The 20,731-nt window shown below is 39.7% G+C and overlaps 1 long non-coding RNA gene across 1 annotated transcript; it reads left to right on the top strand.

The window, feature by feature from the left end:
* Positions 1-415: 415 nt before the first annotated feature.
* On the top strand, positions 416-6,229 carry LOC136554017 (uncharacterized). The gene is made up of 2 exons (XR_010783267.1): positions 416-701; positions 6,098-6,229. It is a non-coding gene; the product is annotated as an uncharacterized lncRNA (long non-coding RNA).
* The last annotated feature ends 14,502 nt before the right edge of the window (positions 6,230-20,731 follow it).

Here is a 20,731-nt window from a genome sequence, read left to right as displayed (position 1 = left end):
CCCGCCCGCCGCCGCTGCCGCCGCAGCGAGCGCGCGCGCGAGCGCAACACTCCCCGCGCCTGCCGCTCCTCGTCCGCCCGCCCGCGGGAGCGCGCACAGCCCCGCACGCGCCTTGTCTGTGTCTCTGCTCCCCCCGCCCCCCCCTCCCCCGCCTGATGCCGCCGCTCTGGGCGCGTGCGCGGCAGCGCGCCCCCCGCGCGCTCCTACAGCCCGTGCGGCCGCGCGCCCCTCAGGGACTGCGCGGGCTCGTGCCCCGCGGACGCCCCGGCGGCGACGGCGGCGCCCCGACCCCGGGCTGCAGCTGCTGTTGCCATGATGATGTCGTCACGGATGCAACCATTGGGGGAACGGGCAGGGGGGTGGATGGGCCATGTGTTGGGGGGGAAAGGGGCTCAGCGAGCGGAGGAGGTGTCCGTCACTCTCCGACACACACACGGTCTCCCCCCCCACCTTTCGGTTGGGCTCGGCAGGCGGGGCGCGAGCGCGCGTGGGAGCGGGGAAAAAATCTTTCTCTCGCCTCCCCTGGTGGCGACGGAGGAGGCAAGGAGGGACAGAGGGACGGCCTCGGTGATTCGGCGATCGGCCGCGCGGGCTGAGGGTGAGGCTGCGGAATCCCGAGCCGCAGATGGGACGGGAGAGGCAGCGCTGCCGGGACACGACGGGGTTAAGCTGGGTCGGCCGCCATTTTGAATGGCGGGGAGGTGAGTCTCCCCACGCCGCAGGGGCCGGCCAAAAAAAACCCCAAACCCTAAGAAGATGAGGGCGAGGAGGGGGACGGCACCGGGAGGAAGGGGTGGAGCGGCCGCGCTCCCGCCGGCGCCCGCGCGCTCTCGGGCCGTGACGGTGAGCGCGCGCGGCGCGGCAGCGGGGCGGGGCGGGGCCGGGGCTGCGGAGGGACGGCGGCGATTGGCGGCGGGGCCGGGCGCGCGGAGGGGGCGGGGCGGGTGGGGCCGGGCCGGGCGCGCTGCGGCGGAGCGGCGGGGGCGGGGTCGCGGCCCCGCGTCCCTGCGGGCGGCTCGGCCCCGCGGCGGCCGCGTCCCCTCGCTCCCGCTGCCCCTGCCCCTGCTCCTCCGCCCCCTCCGCCCTTCAGGAGAGCTTACTTTGCGGTTTGCATCTCTCTCGTACAGGCTTTTATTGAAAGCCATAACACAGGCTTGACTTTAGGTTGAGGCACTGAAAAAACGTTGATTTTAGGTTTAAGATTCCTGTTGCAGTCTCTTTGTCTGAGAGCTGCGGGTCCGCGGGTAAAACCCCCAAACCATAGCAAATATCCAGAGTTGGCGGTGTGGGAGATGAGCCGGTTAAAGGGCCAAATGCTCTCACATGCACTCAGAGTGATGCTGCTACATGTGCGTGCAGCACTGGATGATACGAGACAAATGTACAAATCTATAAAACCTGACAAACGTCCAATATGTAGAACACATGTTTTGCATTTTGGTTACATGTGTTTCGGGTTTAGATTTGAACAAAAGACAGGTCAGGCAGTTGCTACCCTTCATTTTTTCATTGTAATGAACAGGAAGCTTGCCTGTCTACTCAGGGGTAACTGGTTTCCTACTCTTTCTTTGTAAGCTGTTTATTTTCTCTAGCTCACATCTGTTTTCCTCCTTAAACTCATTTTTATGTGAACAGAAAAAGAAAATCAACTACCTAGTCATCAAGAAATCTTGTGTCACAGAAGTGGTTGAAATAGGGTTGAAATCCAAACTATTTTCACTGTATCTAAAGAAAAACTGAGCTACAACTTTAATTTTTGACAGTTGTTTACATTTGCAAAGCTAATATTTGGAAAACCTTTGGAACTACAAAAATACTCTTATGAATGCTTAGATTTCACAAAGGCTAATAAATCACTAGGAGCTTGCTGGTGGGGCTTGTTAACAAACAGCATCTTTAAGTATTGTTATTTGAATACATTTTGTACTGCTCCCTCACTACTCCATTTCCTTAATTTTCCATAGAACTTTGGTAGGGACAGTAACAGTTCTTGTGTTACTCCATTGCATGCTCTGTTTACTTTCTGTTCACATGATCTTCTTAACTTGCTGAGCATTGTGTCTTCCCTCCACTGTGTATTTCACTGACAGTGTAATGTCTTTGAACCCTGGCAGATGTGGTCTGGTGCCTGCATGAGCTGAGGGTAGGTCAGCAGTTCTCCTCTGTGCTGGGGAGTACCAGTCCTGCTGTATTCTGTTGTCATCTGCTCAGGCAGGAGAACATGATGGTGGATCTGCCCCTCAGCTGGGTTGGTGAATAAACCAAGACGTTTGAGCCATTGTGGATTCTGGTTTCTCCTGGATGAGTGTGGTGTGTGAGATGTAGCACAAGTTCATACCTGGGAGTCCTGCTGAAGAGAAACCAGTTGCCCACAGTAGAATAGTGTAGAAAGCTGAAATAACTAACTTCTTAGAAGCATCAAGCAGGATTTGCTAAAGCATGTCATGCAGAGTATTCCATTTAAAATGACAACATTTATGTTGTTTATTAAATCAGGGAGAGCCATGCTTTGAAATCAGAAAGAACAATTGATACCTAACCTAGTGTCAGTTTCTTGTTCGTATTGAGGTATTAATTTGATTTCTGAAAATGTTGAATGTTACTCTCAGAAAAAAATAAAGTGACTTTCCTTTTTGATGTAAATGGTGTAATCCCAATGTACATTAAACCCGTGCAGACACTTTTGTGGAACTTGCATGCTTTCTGAGTGATGCCTTTTCAGTTTCCAGTAGTTTCCTGCAGCTCACTTCTGCTTTCAGTTTTGTCTTGCAGTCAGGTCAGTAGGTTTGTCTGCAGGGTTGCACCAAGGTAAGACTGAGTCAGCACTGTCACGGGAGGTCCCCTGCCCTCCTCCTATGTCAGTGCAAGCATTTGAGTAGCTGCACAAGAAACTTGGCTTGGAAACTGAGCCAGGTAAAAGCGATCCCACTAAGAAATGGGTTAGTTTTAACCTCCATCAGGTCCTTGATCTGCTTCATTATGTAGGGGTGTGAAAGGCTGTGCTTGCACAGAGGAGGAGGCAGTGCAGGGACTGAGATTGAGCAGCAGGAGGAAAGAGAGCACTTCTTCCAGAAAGCTTGGCTTGTGGTACTTTTAAGTTGCTGAAGTCTGAAAATTGGCTTAACCCTTTCAACAGATGACAGACACAAAGCCTGTTTTTGGATTTCCTACATTTCAATTTGTGTGTCAGTATTTGTTTTTGGGAGTTGTTTTATGTGTTATTCACTCACATGTGTGTCTGCATGTATGATATATAAATTTTCTTGTAGTTTACACTTCATTACCTGAAAATGCTGCTGTCCTAGGGTGTCAGTAATTGTAAAAGGACATATCCTGGTCAGACAGCACTACCACTCATTTTCTCTCCAAACACTATATGTTCTCTCTCTTAAGGTTTCGTGCCATTTTCTGTTACAAAGCAAGTCACCCCCTTTCTCTGTTCCTCCAGTTGCTAAGCAGCAGCTGTTCTCCCCATTAGCCAGCCAAGTATTTGCATGAAAATAATCACTCTTGAATATATAACTGGTCCTAATCATGCACAGATAAACAGCTGTACAATCAAAATTTGAGTATTAATAGTATTACTTTTCAGCATAACTGATGACTGTCTTTTAAGTCAGAATTTCTCCAAAGAGAAAAATCAATAAAGGTTTGCCCTGTTTTTTTAAACAAAAGGCATGTCAGTTTTTATTTTTGTTTAATGCTTACTGTGTAGCTACTTTAAAAAACTGGTCACAAAATGATATCTGCAGTTCACAAAAAATTATAAATGCAAATATAAGCAGAAACAGAATCATCTAGTGACTATACATGATGGAGGCCAAGGGAAAAATCCACATTTTGCTACTATTTATAGTAGCAGAGTGCAGCAAAATTTGGTGATAAGAGTTTAGACTGTGACACAAAGGTAAAATTTCCAGCAGTACATCTTAACTTCAAAACCCACTTAGTCAGCCATGTTTGAGTTCCTATTGATTTCAAGGATGCTCAGTATTTATGAGGTCTGTGATCTGGAATCTTGGAGTGCTCTCTCAGTCAGGGGATTCATCCAAACTGTTATTTCAAAATGAGAGCTGAGTGTGGCTCATATTCTCAGGTGCTGTTTTCGCAGGTGCCAGAAACACCGTTTCTGCAGAGAGAAAACCTGGACACATGGATAAAGAGTTATATGTGGTCTGTCCAGTTGGTATCTCAACCTAGACAATCAGACTGCCTGCATTACACAGGAAGGTTATTTCCCAGTGTGGCCCCACTGACTGAGTGAACAAAGAAGATCTAAATCTTCACACTGAAATAAATACGTGGTGCTACGCTGTATAGTTCTGGCCTGCCAAATGTGTCCTTGCTTTGTCATGTGTGACAGTCCATAGTCTTGTTAGACTCTAAGGCTCCATACACACCCAGGGCAAGAAGTCCTCACATGAGATTTCTGACAAGCCTTGCTTATACTTCCAGGTAGTTAAGCCCACTAAAGCCAGAATTTTAAGCAATACCACCCATGTGCATCAGACCAGCTGAAAGACAATTACTGTCTGGATGTTATCAGATAAAAATCTAAAGACAGTATGTGAACAGCAAGGAATTGAGCAACCTGTGCATACCAAACTGCCTCAAAGTGGCTCTTTGGCTGCTGAAATAATTGGTAAGGGTAACAGTGTTTTGGAAAGAATGCTTAGGATCCTAATTAATGAGGTGTATTTGTTTGTTTGTTTTAATTCTCAGTTACTAGGTACAGGCTAGGCAGTAGGCTCTGAAGTGTAGTCAGTGGCATTACCATCAGTGTCTTGTCACTAGAAACCTGATGGGAAAATGAAACTAGGTCTCAATTATGAAAATATTAGAAGTATCAAAAAAGTCTTTTAGCAAAGACTCTTAATAAACCTCTCTGGGCAAGAACAGTGCCACGTGATTGGAAAGTCACAAATGTGCTTGAAGGAGAGCCCATGGGCATCGTATGGGACATAGGAAAAAAAATAGGGTATGCAAAGGCATAGAAGTAAAAAAAAGATATATGTCTTTGGTGTAGTAACATTAGATTCTGTTGGGGTAACTGTGTATTTTTAAAATAAAATAATTATTTGACAAAATTAAGTCAATTTCACAAAATCATCAAGGCTGAAAGAGACCTTCAAGATCAGCTAGTCCAACTGTCATCCAAGCACCACCATAATCAGATTTAATTTGTGCTTCATATAAAGATTCAGTATAGTGTCATATGAGAAAAGAAGGAAGATGCATAACATAAAGAATTGCTGATGAGAAGTTCTGATGGATTGTTTTGAGAGAAGGACTATAAAATTGGAAGCTGACTGCAGGTGGAGTCTGCCCATTTAATGTTTTTAGTGCAGTCCTAGTTAGTTTATAAATAAAAGTTACTAATAGCTTGAAATTTGAAGGAGAACAGCATATCAAATAAGATCTAGAACTTTGGAGTTAAGAAAGGAGAAAAAATACTTAAGACAAAGAACACTCTCAATGTAGAATGATTAGACATAAACTAGAAATGAACTTTCCATGAAAGAAGGTTTCTATCCAATGGATGAATGGATTTCATCTCTCAGTGAAAGCAGCAGAGCAGAGCATTTCAGTAAATTTTAATATGGAGATTGACAAGATTATGGAAAAGGTTATATGATGTTTGCTGGTTGTTGCACATGACTGCACCTGAGTATCTAAATTCTAGAAGGACTGCATGTAGATCCCTGAACATTTCAATAATGGGTTCCTCTAATCAATGCAGACAATTTAGCCATTAGGATAAATGAGTTCTCATCATCATTGTACAAAACACATTGTATACCATGAAGGTGGTACAGCTTTCTGTTTAAAAAAATCTGGACAGCAGTGCAAAAGACAACCCTCCTACAACATGCATTGTGTCCTTATGTATATGTTCCTACCTGTAAATGAGTTGTATGTACAAACTCACATACATAATCTTTATATGAAAATGAAAACTACTTTTGACCATTTTTATTTCCTGGGTTGTATTTGCATTTAGCAACTTACATTTCAAACAGTTTTCATTGAAAGTTACCATTTTCTTTGTTTTGTTTTTTTTTTTTTTAATAATGATTTTTTTTTCTACTATTTTCAGGTCTCACTGTTGCCCTGTATCAGAAGAACCTGCCACCGAATGTGCCTACAGGAAAATGCATAAGTATTCAAGAAAATTATATAAATTGAAATGTAAAAATTAATAAAGAATTATATGTGTAACAATGTAGAACTATGCCACTTTTTGAAAAAATTGAGGAAGTGTAGTTAATTGAGAAGCAGCACATGCATCATGTAAGTAGAGTGCCAGTAAACACTTAATTGTAAAGATGTGGGTTGCTGACAGAATTCTACATGTCAAGAAGTCATTGAGGTTCCGTTCCATGCTTGGAAAATGACCTATTGTCAAGAGTGAAATAATTATATGATTGTATAAGGAATTCAATTTAGGATAACAAGAACACACATTGTTGGGGAGCAGTTAACAGTATAGCAGTAAGTGACATTCAGAGTTTGCATATATGACAGTGAGAATTTTGTTGATGAAATTTGATTAAGATGAACTGATTAAGTCTTAGATAATTAAGGAATAGTGCTAGAGAGGTTGGCATTGCTGAACCAGCATAATTTTAAAACCTTCTGTCTGTTGCTTTGTACTAATGACTGTAAAAGTTGGGAGTGGACTCAAAAGAGAAAACAGTGTGTAATGGCATATAACATTTGAGCATTAATACTATTTTGAGAAATGGTATGTTCAACAGATTTACTAGCAAGTAGTGGAGTATACAAAGAAAATTGGTTGAGCATTTGAATAGCTTTTTTTAAAAAAATCAAAGTAATAGGTTTATTTTTACAAGAGAGCTGCCAATCCCTCCATACTTTAAAATTTCTATTCCGCACAATGCAGTTCAGGTAGATGCTTGTAAGAATTGCTTTTAAACAGGAAAGTGAAACATAATTTTGCATATTCTAGTTCTGATGAATAGCTGAAGCGTTTAGTTGAAAGTTTCCATTGAGAAATATGTCTGGTGTGAAGACAGTTAGCCCAAATGGTTCAAATAATAAGTAATTAGAAGGATGTCATAATGGAAAATTTTCAAGTGCTACAACTGCCAAAAGCCCTATCATTCTTCTATAACTTGTGTAGTCAAATACATATGAGTATGTGGTTATTATTTGAATTTTTGTTTTAAAATGGGAAATGGGTTTCTGTGAATGAATCACAGAAATGGGGCTGGATGGTAAGGAGTGAAAGTAATTTAATTTTAGATGCTGCGTTTTCTTCTGCCATGTAGTCTGACTTATGGGAGGCATTCCTCGTCAGACAAAGTGAAAGAAGCACCAGTGCAATATGTAGATCACAAACAGCCATCTGTTATTCAAAAGGAAAGAGGAGTGTTGCTATAAGAGTAAACCTAAAATGTTTTAAGATTAGCTTAGAGATGGCAGAGCTCCATTAAATATTTTGTCCATCTCTGTTGGTCTCTGTCATATACAAGTGTATACATTATACTGAAGTTTCAGATGCCTGCTATGTTTTCTTCTATTAGGACAATTACCTCTAGTTTAGAACTCAGTATATGCTTTCTCTGAGTTCCTAAATAAGTATGTATATATAACCTTTTGTCACCCTCAAATAATTATTTTTCCTTCCTGGGGTTTGTTCCTTTGAAATAATTTTCCTGATCAAACTGAATCTTAAGAAAAAAGCATTTTTAACTTTTTACTTGCTTAGCTTAAGCTAAGTAGAGTAACACTTGTTTAGGCTTGTAACATTTCCTTTTGATTCTTTCCAGCTCCCAAAGAATTTCTGTTATTTTTATGTGAATTCCATCCAATTCGCATAGATCTTTCTTTTAATATGCCTAGAACACATTTGTGATTTCCAGAGTGGTTGTAAAGAGTGTGGATGAAGCATTCATGTTTTATGTCCAGGCAACCACATGACCTCCATTTGTAGGGCAGAATTAATTACTTGGGAGTTCTGATGTTTGGTCCACCACGAGGTTTGAAGGACTCTGTTGGCTGTCCACAAATAAAGTGTTGCACAGTCTGCCTGCAGCCGTGTTTAGAGAGACCATTACCTTCCTGCTCCAGGATACACTGCTTCCAAGTGTGCAACCCAAATCTCAGTTAGTCTCTTTGTTGGTACTCTTACAAATCTATTTCTAGTTTCTGCTTACTTGTTATCCTTAGATCCTTTACAAATATGATGCCTCTGGGGTATTGCCATCCTACTGAATATATTCCAGAATCTGTTCCAGAATATTTCTCTCAGTCTTTTCCATAGCAGTAGCTTGCTTTTTCTTGTATTTAATTTAATTTAATAGTTTTCTGGCTGCATTTTAGCCTCACTAATTTATGTTGAAGTATCTCAGTGTCCTCAGAGTTGCTCACATTGTAGCCTCTTGGGGATTAATGAAGCTGTCAAATAAAACAAGGCCTCACAATGGTTCCTGTGGCACCACAGGTATAGATAAATTACTTCTTTTCCTATATTCCAGTTTTATCTTGAGCCCTGTAATAGTTACTGTTTACTTTAAGCTACAGAATTTTTACACAGTCCTTTGGACCTCCCATTCTGCATTGTAACCTATGCAGCACATCCTAAGAGATTTTTGAGGTTTCATTGGAGTACCATATGCTTTCCAAAAATTGAGTTATGTACTATCTAAAGAGTTGCTTTGGACCCTGTATTTTGTTCTGGCTTTTGGGGGAAGTGGAGGTATTTGTTTTATTGTAAGGTAAATATTGCCTAGTATTCTGCTGTCCTTTAAGGCTAATATTTTCAGGCTCGCTTCGTCTGAAATTGTTTAATGCAATTTCAGACGTAAGGCTCTTATCTAGATGTTTAAAAAAATTAATTTTGTGGCTACTGAAGCCTGTTTTCAAAAGTGTTCATTTACTGAGTGCTTTTTGCTAGTGTTCTTTTTTCCTCAGGACTTGCACTGAAGGGATGATATTATTATGTTATTTTAATATTGAGATATTATTATTACTATGAGAGTGTGCAGACCCCATCAGCACACAGATCTACTTGAACAATTTGAATTTTGCAAATAAAATTAATTTTATTACCAATGTATTGATCATTTTATGTCTCAAAGCATGAGGGAGGTACCACTGGAAATGCAAAATGGGGTTTATAAAGTAAATCTGCTAATCTAATGCTGTGTACTAACTGAAGATAGGACAGATTGAAAGGCAAGACACTGTGATTCTGTTTCCAGATTTTGGGGAGGAAAATCATGTGTGCTGTTTATAAACACACATAGTCACAATACAGAAATGGGCCATGTTCTCTCTGGGAGCTGTGCACTTAAGTGACTAGGACTGGATTCTGTCATAATATGGTGCATGTTTCCTGCTGTGTCTTGAATAATCTTGCAGCTGTTTTACTTAGAAAATCAGTGACACTTGTTTTTGTCCAAAAGCAGGAACTTGATGACTTGGCTAATAAGATGAAACAACACTGCCCCCAAAATCTGTGAAGTATCAAGTACTATTTCGTATTCCAGCCTCTTCACACACTCTACCTCCACCTTCCTTTCCCTGTGCTACTTTGTAAGCTCTTTTGTGGAGACAGTATTTTGTCCTGTTTTTCTGAGGACAGGACTGAGGCTTTTGACCTGTTTCATTTTTAATCTCTAATAATTTACTGATGTGCTTCCATTAGGACAGTGGTTTTTTGAAAGAAAAAAAAAAGTTAGTGAAATTACTAATGCACAGAGGGAAATAGGAAATTATTATGCCATAAAAATAACTTTAAAAGAGTCTCACATTGTTGAGTGAGGGAAGAGAACCTTCTAAGAAGTGATCACATTCTTCAGCTCAGCTTTAGACACATTCTTTACCTTTAAAAGGAAACAGAAGATAATCAGTCAGTAAATCAAGTGTAGTTGCAGGCATGTCTGCAAAGCTATAGCAACAGTCTGAAATAAGGCATTAGGGCTGGACATTTGAAACAAGAATTGTCAGTGCCAAGGTCTCTTGTGCTTTGAGAAAAATGGGTATGTCTTTAATTAAACAATACCTTTTCTCCATACCCTGATTTTTTTTCCTTGATCATTGTCTAAAGATAGCAGCTATGGTGGCTATTCTCGGTAGATCTTTAGGTACACATTAAAAATTAGACTGCATTTTTTGCTGTAATGAATAAGCTTTTAAAAGCATTCTAAGTTTTTTTTTTTTTTAATATCTATTTGTTTGAAGAGGAAATTGGATTTCTTATGAAAAATGTCCACCTTTTCTTAGTTGCTGTTGGAGGAAAAAAAATTACCATGTTTAAAGACCACATGTTTTAGCTGCCACTATGTTTTATGATCAAGCTTTCAATACCACTCATCTGAGTTTCCCCTCTCTTGCTCCAGCCAGGGTTACTAGTCAGTTCCCTAATTTCTTCTTTTTCTTACTGGCACAGAATTGCTTTTTTTTTTTAAGTACTTCAGAAATTACTTATTTTAAACAAAGGAATCTACAGCATCCATGTTTTTCTAGCTTATCCTGAGTAGCTTTAATCTTTTATCACAATTTGAAAGTATTAGCATTTTTTAAATTAAATAGTTCTGTTTAGAAGTAAATTCCACTCAGATAAAGAGAAAATACAGCAGTAGTTGCTAACAGGATAAAGTGTGTTACCTGGAAACATAAAGAGCTACATAAACAGCTTTCTTTCTTGTGTTCTGATAGAAAATTAGATGAATTAGCTTGTTATAGGCACAACTTTTCAGTAAATACTGTATTGTTGTTAGCATTATATTTATGTTCCTAAGAACCCAAAACTTTTTAAGCTTATTTTAATTTAATCGTTTATAAAATTATAACACTGCTACTTCCAAGGTTTAAAAGTTCCAAATTATTTGGTATGAACTGTAGCATTAGAGTAGAATTCACAATTTCCTCCTTTGGATCCTTTTTAATGTTACTTACCATACATTGCAGCTATAGTGGGAAATGAAAGGGCTGCTGAAACCACTGCATCACCCTGCCTTCCACTGTTGTTCCTGACCACTGTGGGAATGCTGCTTTGGGTGGCTCTTGCTCTTATGGTCCCAAACTGCCCCCCAGCATGCTGGCCAGGTGACAAGTAGGCTGGTATTCAGGTTTGTTCCTGGGGATCATTTTACTAAATCAGATTTTTAAAATGTGCCAGTTTGCCAAATTCAGAAAAAGACCTTTAGGGTTATTCAGTTTCATTGATTGATTTCTTTTCCATGTTCTTCAAATAGAACCATAGAATGTTTTGGCTTGGAAGGGACTGCAGACATCATCTAGTTCCAAACCCTCAGCCAAGGGCAGGGACACCTTCCACTAGACCAGCATGCTCAAACACCCATCCAGCCTGGCCTTGAAACGCATTAATAACTCTTCATAAAATCCAAATAAATGAGTAATAAGGGCCCCTGCCTAAAGGTCCTTTGTCCCTGCACTCAGTACTGTGTATGTAAAGTATCTAATTATTGTCCAATGAAAAAAACATCAGCAGGCCTAGGAAATTAAGATTTCCTTATTCTTTTTGTCCTCTAAGTCTTCCAGTCATCAACAATGATTGGCAAAATCCCAAACTGGGGGTAAGAGATGCTTTACATGCAACTACCTGCTGATTGAAGGATTCTCCTCAGAGTGTGCCAGGACTGTGAGACAGGAGAGGTTGTTTTGGTGTCCTTCAAATGAAGGCCTAGAATCCAGTCTGCTGTTGCCTCTTCAGCTGCTGTTGAATAATGCACTGTCCTAACCACTCTGCTGCTACATAAAAGCATGCAACAAAGGGATATGTCCCAAAGGAGGGGGAGATAGCCTAAGCCAAAGACTTAGTTAAAGAAAAGCTTATGCAGCAGGTGCAAATTTGTGTCTGAAGACTGACCTAAATTTTGCCAAGGAGAGAGACAGACTGAACAGCAATAAATGTCCTGTGACCTGTTGTCTGGGCTATTGTAAATCTGTCTGTGGTTCAAGCTTTTAAGACAGGAGTTGTGGTGCATTGCTGTCAGCAGGAGGACTAAGCTCTCTAAGTTCCATACATTGACCCATCTCATCGGGCAGGCACTGTGGCACCAGGTGGGAATAGCCAGGTTCTTCACACCATTTGAGATGGCTGCATGAAGGACAGAGTTCTAAAGAATTAGGTCAGTAGGTTTAATATCTAATTAAGCCTGTAATCCTACAAACCAGTCACAGTTTTGCATTATTATATGTTCATTGTGTCTTAAATGGAACTACTTATTTGAGTGCAGTTATGGGTGTAAATGCATGCAGGATTCGATCTGGGCAATCACATTTTGGCTTATTATTTGTACCATAGCACTGCTGCAAATTGGGTATCTCTGATGTTATCCCTTCCCCAGACAGGGTGAAAGGGTATCTGAAACTGAATATGTGAAATGCTTTGCACTCCATTACTGTACCTGTCCAAACCAAACACTTACACAAAGACACATCATAGAAAGCATTTCAGCTGCTAAGAGAGTCATAAGGCATAGATTTTCAATGCAAAAGGTCATGAGGCTGCAGTTTCACTGGGTAATGTGCTACATTTGCATAGACACATATTCAGACTGTTAATGGTAGTGCAGAATGCTTTAATGATTTTCATTTGCATCAAGTTGTTCTCACCTCTTAGGGACATAATGGATAAATAGAAGAGGCCTTTTGTTTGCTCTTCATAAAAGTTACCAGTGATTAAGTGGTGCTGAGGGAGCAGACTCATGCTCTCATTTGAAAAAGAAAACCAAAACCAACAACAAAACTACCCATCAAAGCTGACTTCAAAGTGACCTACTTAATTTTGATTTAAAATGGCACTTGAGTAATTTATTTTAATGCTATGCAGATTTCCTAATTCAAAACAGAGAAATGGTCACTCTTAACTGAAAATGCAGAAATAGTTACTACATCAGTTGCAAAATACTCATAATTTGTTAGGGTACTCTTTATAGTGTTGAATTACAAACAAAACTAGATACACTTAGATCAGGTTTTCTTCCAAATGGATTCAGCAGTCATGTTTTTTATGAAAAAATATATCCAGAATAGTTGTGAGTAATTTGATACTCTTTGCACTATGCTGTGGTGTTTCATAAGAAAATCCATGCCAGAGGCTTGCTAGAGAAAATCTTGTAATGATTCCATGGAGGGTTTCCCTGTGAAAAACTTCTCCACACCCTCCTGGAATATAAAGGTGTACAGACTTTCAAACTGCGTCCTGGACCCCTGCAACTCAGTATCAGCTTCTGGGGCTCCTCTGTCATACACAGCCTTTGAAACGGGCTTAAGGGACGCTATCCTAGTCTCTGGCTGTGTTAGGTTTTTAGGCATTTTCTGAAGGATTTCAGGTGCAGTTCAGTCTCTCAGTATAATCTTGAAAAAAATCTGAGTCACTTTTTGAGAGTAAAACTCTGTTCTTAAATACCTTTTTCTCAGAATAGTCATGCTTAAATCTTTGTTCCTAATTTTTAGGCACACAAATTGTGATTTCATCACCCCAATTTGCACATTGGTGTCTTGGTATGAGTATTTTTAAATTATATTTGTCCAAATGTGCTAGAGTTTCAACTTTATGTGTTACATTGAGAAGCTGAGCCAAAACATTCCACATCCCAAATACCCGAATTTCAGTAATCTCCACTCAGGGTACAAGAGTGCAATGTTTCTGAGAGCGGCTAGAATGAGCAGGCTTTCAAGTACTTGGGTCTTTTCAGTTAATGACTTCCAGTTCTTTCAGTTTCTAACCCTCTGCCTTCCAGATAGTGATCTAGAGTACTTCTTGTGGCATTCCAAGCCTGTCATTTAAATCAAGATATGGAACTTGACTTCATGTATTTGGAATATTCTCCATTGTCACAGAATCAGTAAGATATTTGGGGGACACAGAATATGTAAATGCAGACCTGCTGAATACATCATTTTTATGGCCCTTCTGTTTTGTATTGGCTTTGTAATTTGTCCAGTTTTTGACTAATGGGTAATTAAATTTACAATGAGAATACATCAGTCCCTCCTTCTCTTCATTGATTTTAATTCTTTAAATTTAATTTTCTTTTAAATCTGCCTTTGTGTTCTCAGTGTGCCATGAAGGAACTAGTCAACAGCCTGAATACAGGGGCAGTTGAGGGAGATTTCTGTCTGCAGTCAATCTCCCCACTCACTACAGGAGGAGTGCTGGATATCCTTACATGTACAATAAAACTGGCTGAATTCAGTGACCACTTCCTGATCAGCATAATGATTCCTTAGCAATTTATGGCAGGTTTGGAGAGAAAGGATTCAGGATTACATTCAAGAGGTCTGTGCATGCAAGGCTATAATTATCTTGTGTTAGAAATAAAAGACCTGTTTGGAGTTACATGTAATTTCAGTGTATGTTAAGATGCAGTGTCTTCTCACATGAAAATAGGACCCATTATTGACATTGTACATGTGGATAAAAATGTATTTTACATGCATTATCCATGTAGATTTTTTGCATTTTGTGTATTTATAGCCTCCGAGTGGTCTCGATCATCTTAATCTTGGGTTTCAGTTATGCACTTGCATGCAACAAATGGAACTGTAGCTTACAAAGTATAAATTACTGAGAAGATATTCCAGAAGCAAATCCTAGAAGTGAAGGTGAAGCATTTTAGCTGATGCTGACAGAATTGCAGAAATTCCTTGCTGTAATGGGAAAACTTTGTTCAAAACCAGGAATGTTCTTATGGTTTTAATTGAATGGCAGAAAATTACTTCTGTGTGGTCATCCCTGCTAAGAGATTCTTTAAAACCAACATTTTCCATTTTTCCTTGTTTATTTCTTTTTTGGCTAGTAGTTGCCTTCCTGAATTGGATTTATAAACTATGAATCTAAGGAGGATAAAATGCTTTTTGAAGAATTTGATCCAGATGTTTAATACTGTTTCAATAGATATATTTTAAGTATTTAGGGCAAAGAAGGTTTTTGGAGAATTTGGGGGTTTGTTTAGTTTTGGTTATTTGGGTTTGTTGGGATATTTTGGTTGGTGGTTTTTGTTTGTTTTGATTTGGGTTTTTTGTTTGTTTGTTTTTGTTGTTGGCTTTTTTTTTTAATATCCCGGTTAACTTAGAAGCAACCAGATTCTTGCTGTGTAAAACTTCAGGAAAGTCTATAGTATTTCAGCAGGGATTCATGTGGCCCTTGGGTTTTTGGACTATATCGTGTTGCAAGCTCCTAAAATAAGACTGTTTGGAAAGCTACAGGCTTCCCATCTTTTTGTCTGGAAAAGTTATAAAATGGAACAGGCAGGCTTTTCACTGAGCTGCTGAGAATGCAGTTCTGGCTATGCAATCAGGACTAAATAAGGAGCAAGATCTGCACTAAAAATAGAAACAGAGGCTGATCCAACTGCGTGAGTTATAATCCTCACACAGCAAAGGGCTGGTAGGTTCAGCTGAGGACACACAGTTACAGAGAATCAAATAAACTTTATCCTGCCCCTAAAAACCACCATACCCTAGCTGCTATAACCAGATTTTTACTATTCAGCAGAACTGTTAATCATGTCTGCAAATTATTTAAGATGTTTTTTCAAATGTAGATCTTTTGTTATTATTATTTTATTAGAGAGAGGATTATATCTGTGACATAGTAAGATAGAAATGTGGGTTGGGTTTATGTAACTGTTTGAGGAACATGGTGGAAAATGACACAGATTTACGGCACTTTTCCTCTTAGCTGGGTAAATATGTTCTTATTAGTGCTTTGTGCCTTAAGCTAACATGTCCACTGACATGACGTGACTCCAGCTGGGCACAGAGAGCTGATTTGGGTATCTGACCAGGCCTGGGCTCTTGTTAAAGCCTGTGCAGTTCACAGTGTGTGCTTTGAGGGAAGTTATTCTGCTTGTTTCAAGAACAAAGTACAGAACTTTGTGTCCTCCCCTCCTCTTTGTTGGTAAAGTAGTTCAGAACATATTCATCTTTTATTTGTGTATTTCCTTTCCACTAACACATACCTCATAAGCTTAAACCAAACTTGCCCAGGGAATTCAAATATATCCTTCGATACAGAAGAGATTGCTATTTCTTATTTATTGTTAGGAACATTTGGTTATTAAACATTTGGATTAAATGAACCTAGCCCGCTACAGCTATGTTCTGCTTGCTTTCTTTGCATGTTCCTGCACCTCTCCAGGCAGTGATATGGCAAGCGTGAACAAATTTTCTGTCAAAACTTCAGTCTTAAAAGGCAGAGAATCTGTAACAGACTCTGGTAATTCATCATAGAATTTCAATTATTCTAAATATGATTACATATGAAAATTTTAAAAAGTGGAAGACACCAAATCACTCATCTGCTGACTAAATGTTTAAAAGTATTTTAATTAATTTTTACTTTTCAGTTAGCTGCAGAATTTGTTACTGAAAATACATCCCGTTCATGTATTTTTTTGCCTGTTAATCCCAGGAATTGCTCAGTCAAATTGGAAGACAGTGAGTGGAGGAGAAACATCTGGGTCATCTGACACATGCAAAAGCTCACATAGCAGTGGGAGTAAGTGGAAGAACACCAAGGACAAAGATCATCAAACTTGCACAGGCCAAGAACAAGGCAAATACAATACATGGTGTCAGTGAGTCACAAACCAATGGCTTGATTGCATTTTCCTTCTTCAGTTCCCTCCATACCATAACATTCCCTGAGCTTCACTATTCCCTGCTTCCAGGCTCCTATCCCAGTACCCCATCATCCTCTCTTCCACATCCCATACTGAGTGCACAGCTTAGCAGAAACTGCGAGCAGCTGTCTTGCAGAAAGCTGATCAACACCATCTTGTAGCTGGGAAGGCAGCAGCCTCATTCTCTAGCTGAGTTCAGAGGCTTTTTTTCTTGTTTTGTTGTTGTATTCTCATTATGTGTGCTCATATTTGAAGAGCTGTATTTTCTGGGGGGAAAAAGGAGTGTGTGCAGTCCAGGAGGCATAGAGAAGGGATATTGGATGATAATTGCTGTAAGTGCTTTACAGTGAAATATGTGTATCATGTTTTAGTCATATTCAAAACTTACACTGATTGTCTCATTTTTTGACATAAACTAAATCTTTATAAGACTACATTAGGTTATGCATTAGTTTAACAATGGGTTACACACACCTAGTTTTCATGTACTGTTAGCTATTTGAAATAAATCATTTGGTGTAATAAAAGCAATATAAGCCTGCAGAGCAGACACAGTAATTTTAGTGATTTTATTAAAAATAAATACTAGTATCAGTTTAGTGATTACATTTTAAAAGTCACACCCAATCCAACAAAAAATTGTTTAAATTATGTATGGAAAGAGGGAGATCCTTTTAATAACATATTTTAGGTAACTGAATGTTGCACAAAGAGGGAATGGTATTGCTTGAACTCAGTTTCAGCCCATGTAGAGGCTTACATGAGTGTCATATCCATTTACAGTGAGTCTGGTTCTCTGTTAGAAAACTGTGGTGGTGAACAGTGCATTATAACTGAAATGTTACGAGACAACTCCAAAACTACATATGAACAGGTGTGAGAGTCTCCCTTACCTGCCTCTTTGCTATTAATTATGAAATAATTCCATGTTTTTATTACATTCAGAAGTCCTTATATAAGCAGAATGAATGGCTCCAAATTAATTTTTTTTTTCTTAGAGAGGATTTGTTTGTTTTTTATCAGAGACCTTTCAAAGTACAAGGGGAGGTCACAGCTGTTCACTTCATTCACATGTAGTCTAATAAAATAAACAACATATGTATAGGTCAGGAGAGTTTAGCACTCAGAACACGGGGATTTGTGTATGATTTTGAAAACTGTAAATAACAAATTATGCTTAACCTTTATCATTCTGCCCATCAACCTGATTTGTTAGTAAAGATTTGTGTTAGAATTAAAGTTTTCATATATTACAATGTTCAGAAAAATAAAAACTCCCTCACCAAATGCAAGATAGCAAAGTCCACATTTACATCCTCAGTCTTAATTCCAGTTGTCATAAGTCTTACAGATTTACATAATTACTTCATTTGCATAATCACTTAAGACCTAGATTTATGCTCCAATGAAAGCAGACCTGAAACCTTTTTGAAAATAACGCTTAACCACATTTTTACTGCAAAGATACAGGACTGATCTCAGAAATGGGCATGTTGTCCTTTCCTTAGAGCACCTTGGCATCTGGGCACCTAAGTGAGTTTGGTGGGTTAGTACAGGAGCATCCTAAGTGTCATGAGCAGTCTGCTGGTGGTCCTTGTGCCATAAGACATCTGGAGTGGATAGGGCTTGGGGAGGAGGGGCTGTGGATTATATACTGTGTTTGCTCATGGTCCAAAGGACTTTTGGTTCAATTACAGTGTCACACAGCTGTGGTGGTCTCATTTATCCTCAGAGGCGGGCTTTTAAACAGTGGGGATTAAAATAACAAACCCCAAATGCATCACTAAGTTTCTTATAAGTCAAGTGGGAAGATTAGCTGGAGAATTCACACATACAAATCAATGTGTCCTTCCCCTTTTTTAAAAGTTTTCTTGTTGAAGGCAGTGAGCTACAGAAACCATCAATTTAGACATGGTCACGTGGATATTTGCTTTTGAACCAGGCAGTGAATTTCCCTTTGACTTCCCCAAACCACAGAACCCTTACCTCTCTTTTTACTGTAAAAATTCTGTCAGTTCAGGGAAATTGTGCTTGTTGAAACACTAGAAAGTAGGTAAATATTTCAGTGCAGAATAGGTGGTTGCTATTCTGTTATATGATAGTATAAAGTAATTCCTCATAGGAAATGGGTAACTTACAGGATATAGGTTAGGTCTTGACACCATACAAGTCATGACAGAAAGCTTTTGTCATCTGATAGTTTTTGGATGGACTATGTACAGTTAAGTCAGACCCTTAAACCAGTTCCCAGTGGACAAATATCTGAACCAGAAAGGTCATCATGATTGTTAGCAATCTTATATGGCTTCATGTCAATAGTGTGAGAATGTGACATTACTCTCTGTGCCAGGAAGAAATTAAATTATGGTATTTGCATAAAATCTTTTTTCGTGTTGTGCTTAGTCTGCAGAGTATCTGCTTGAAAGATTTCAGCAGATACTCCTCCTCCAAACACAGACAGGAAATCAAAAACAGTTGAAGGCATCTGCTCAGAATAGAGTTGCCCTGAATGGACATCTTCAAGCACAGGCCAATAAGGCAATGATTTCCATGTTCCAGGGATAGCTGTTTCCTTTTATTCTTTCCTGTCAGTCCTTCCCATTGGCAGATTACTTGGCAAAATCAAGTAAGACTCAGCAAAATTAACCTTTTTAATCAGTACTTGGCAAAAGAGTCCTGCTTTCCCAATATCCTGAAAAGAGTAACTGTAGAACTAATGGACTTCCAGCATTTGGAGCCACCAAACAAAGGAATGGTTTGGTATCTGTACTTCAAGTTGTTCCCTCTCTTGCCTGCATGCTGGATAGCTGTTAAGAATAGGAAGTGCTGCTTTTCACTCATTCTTGCACAATGGTAAAATCTCATTGAGGCAATTCTAATTGGCAAAGAAAATGAGATTTTCCTCCTAGACCTGTGAAGTATCTTGAATGCATTTCAGGAATTGCTACATGATGTTTTAAACCATTTTCTGGCTTTGGAGCAGTGGCCAGTCCTGAAAGGCTGAAAGAAGTTGAACTTGCAGCAGTCTGCATTCAGTGTCTTTGCCCACCTTACTGAATTCTTGAAGGTTCTTGAAGTGTACATGTAAGGTAGTTCTCCTGCTTCACAGTGGGACCTGTGTCTGGAACCATCAGCTCACAGAAGTTCCTATCCTTGACAAAAATTTTATGCCCATAATGATTTTTGGCCATCACTTCAATGACAAGAGAGATGGAAAAATCAAGCTGATCCCTCTTTTGTGCTCTGTGCACTGGATACAGAGCACTTAATGGAATCCTCCAGTTTCTGTCAATGATGGTTATGGAGCTACATCTGAACTAGAGAATTCATCTTTCTGTATTCCTTTGTGAGACCATGTTATTGGAGTCAGTCATCTCTTAACACTTGGGATGTAACAAGTGCCCTGCTAACTACAAAAAGTGAAGTATTTGAAGATATTCACTTGACTTTTCCTACCTAGTTATTGCAGACTGCACGCCTGTTTTAAGATTGTTATAGCAATTCCAGGTAAAGCATTAGATCATACTGTGTCAGAGCAGCATCTGTGCTGACAATTTCAGCAAGAAAATTATTTATCTTAGACATCTACAGAGCATCATCCTGAAGCTCTGTCTTCCCAATTCAACAGATGTTACACAGATTAACAGCTCTTGATGGGTTGCAACATAAAGTGTTGCTCCTATTGCAACCCCTCAAGAATCTGAGTTTGCCAGGGAAGGAACTAATGGTTGTTATTGAGTACACTGTGCTGAAAATATGGATATATGCCACATGCAGATAACTGCTAGGAGGAAAACAGAGCATGAGTTACCTACCAGTAATGATGAGTGCTGGATGTGCACATATCCCATACAGTCCCCTTTCTCCTTTTGTTGTACTCCTGCACCCTTGGGATTCTCACACACAAAGGCACGCTGAGTGTTCTGTTGTCCAAATTAAAATCTCCAGGTGCCTCAAGGCTTACATGTGCTACATCAACTATGTCAGTCCTTGCAGTCCCTTAAACAAATGTGCAGATATGCATATATACCTCTCATTGAACCCTGGTGCTCTATTTTAGCAGTCATTCAATCGCAGCAATGAATATCTTTCCTGCAGGTTCTTTG

The sequence above is a fragment of the Molothrus aeneus genome, chromosome 3 (genome assembly GCF_037042795.1).
Source record: "Molothrus aeneus isolate 106 chromosome 3, BPBGC_Maene_1.0, whole genome shotgun sequence".
Taxonomy (NCBI): Eukaryota; Metazoa; Chordata; class Aves; order Passeriformes; family Icteridae; genus Molothrus; species Molothrus aeneus.
The sequence above is the reverse complement of the archived record's forward strand: the minus strand, read 5'-3'. Positions and strand labels throughout refer to the sequence as shown.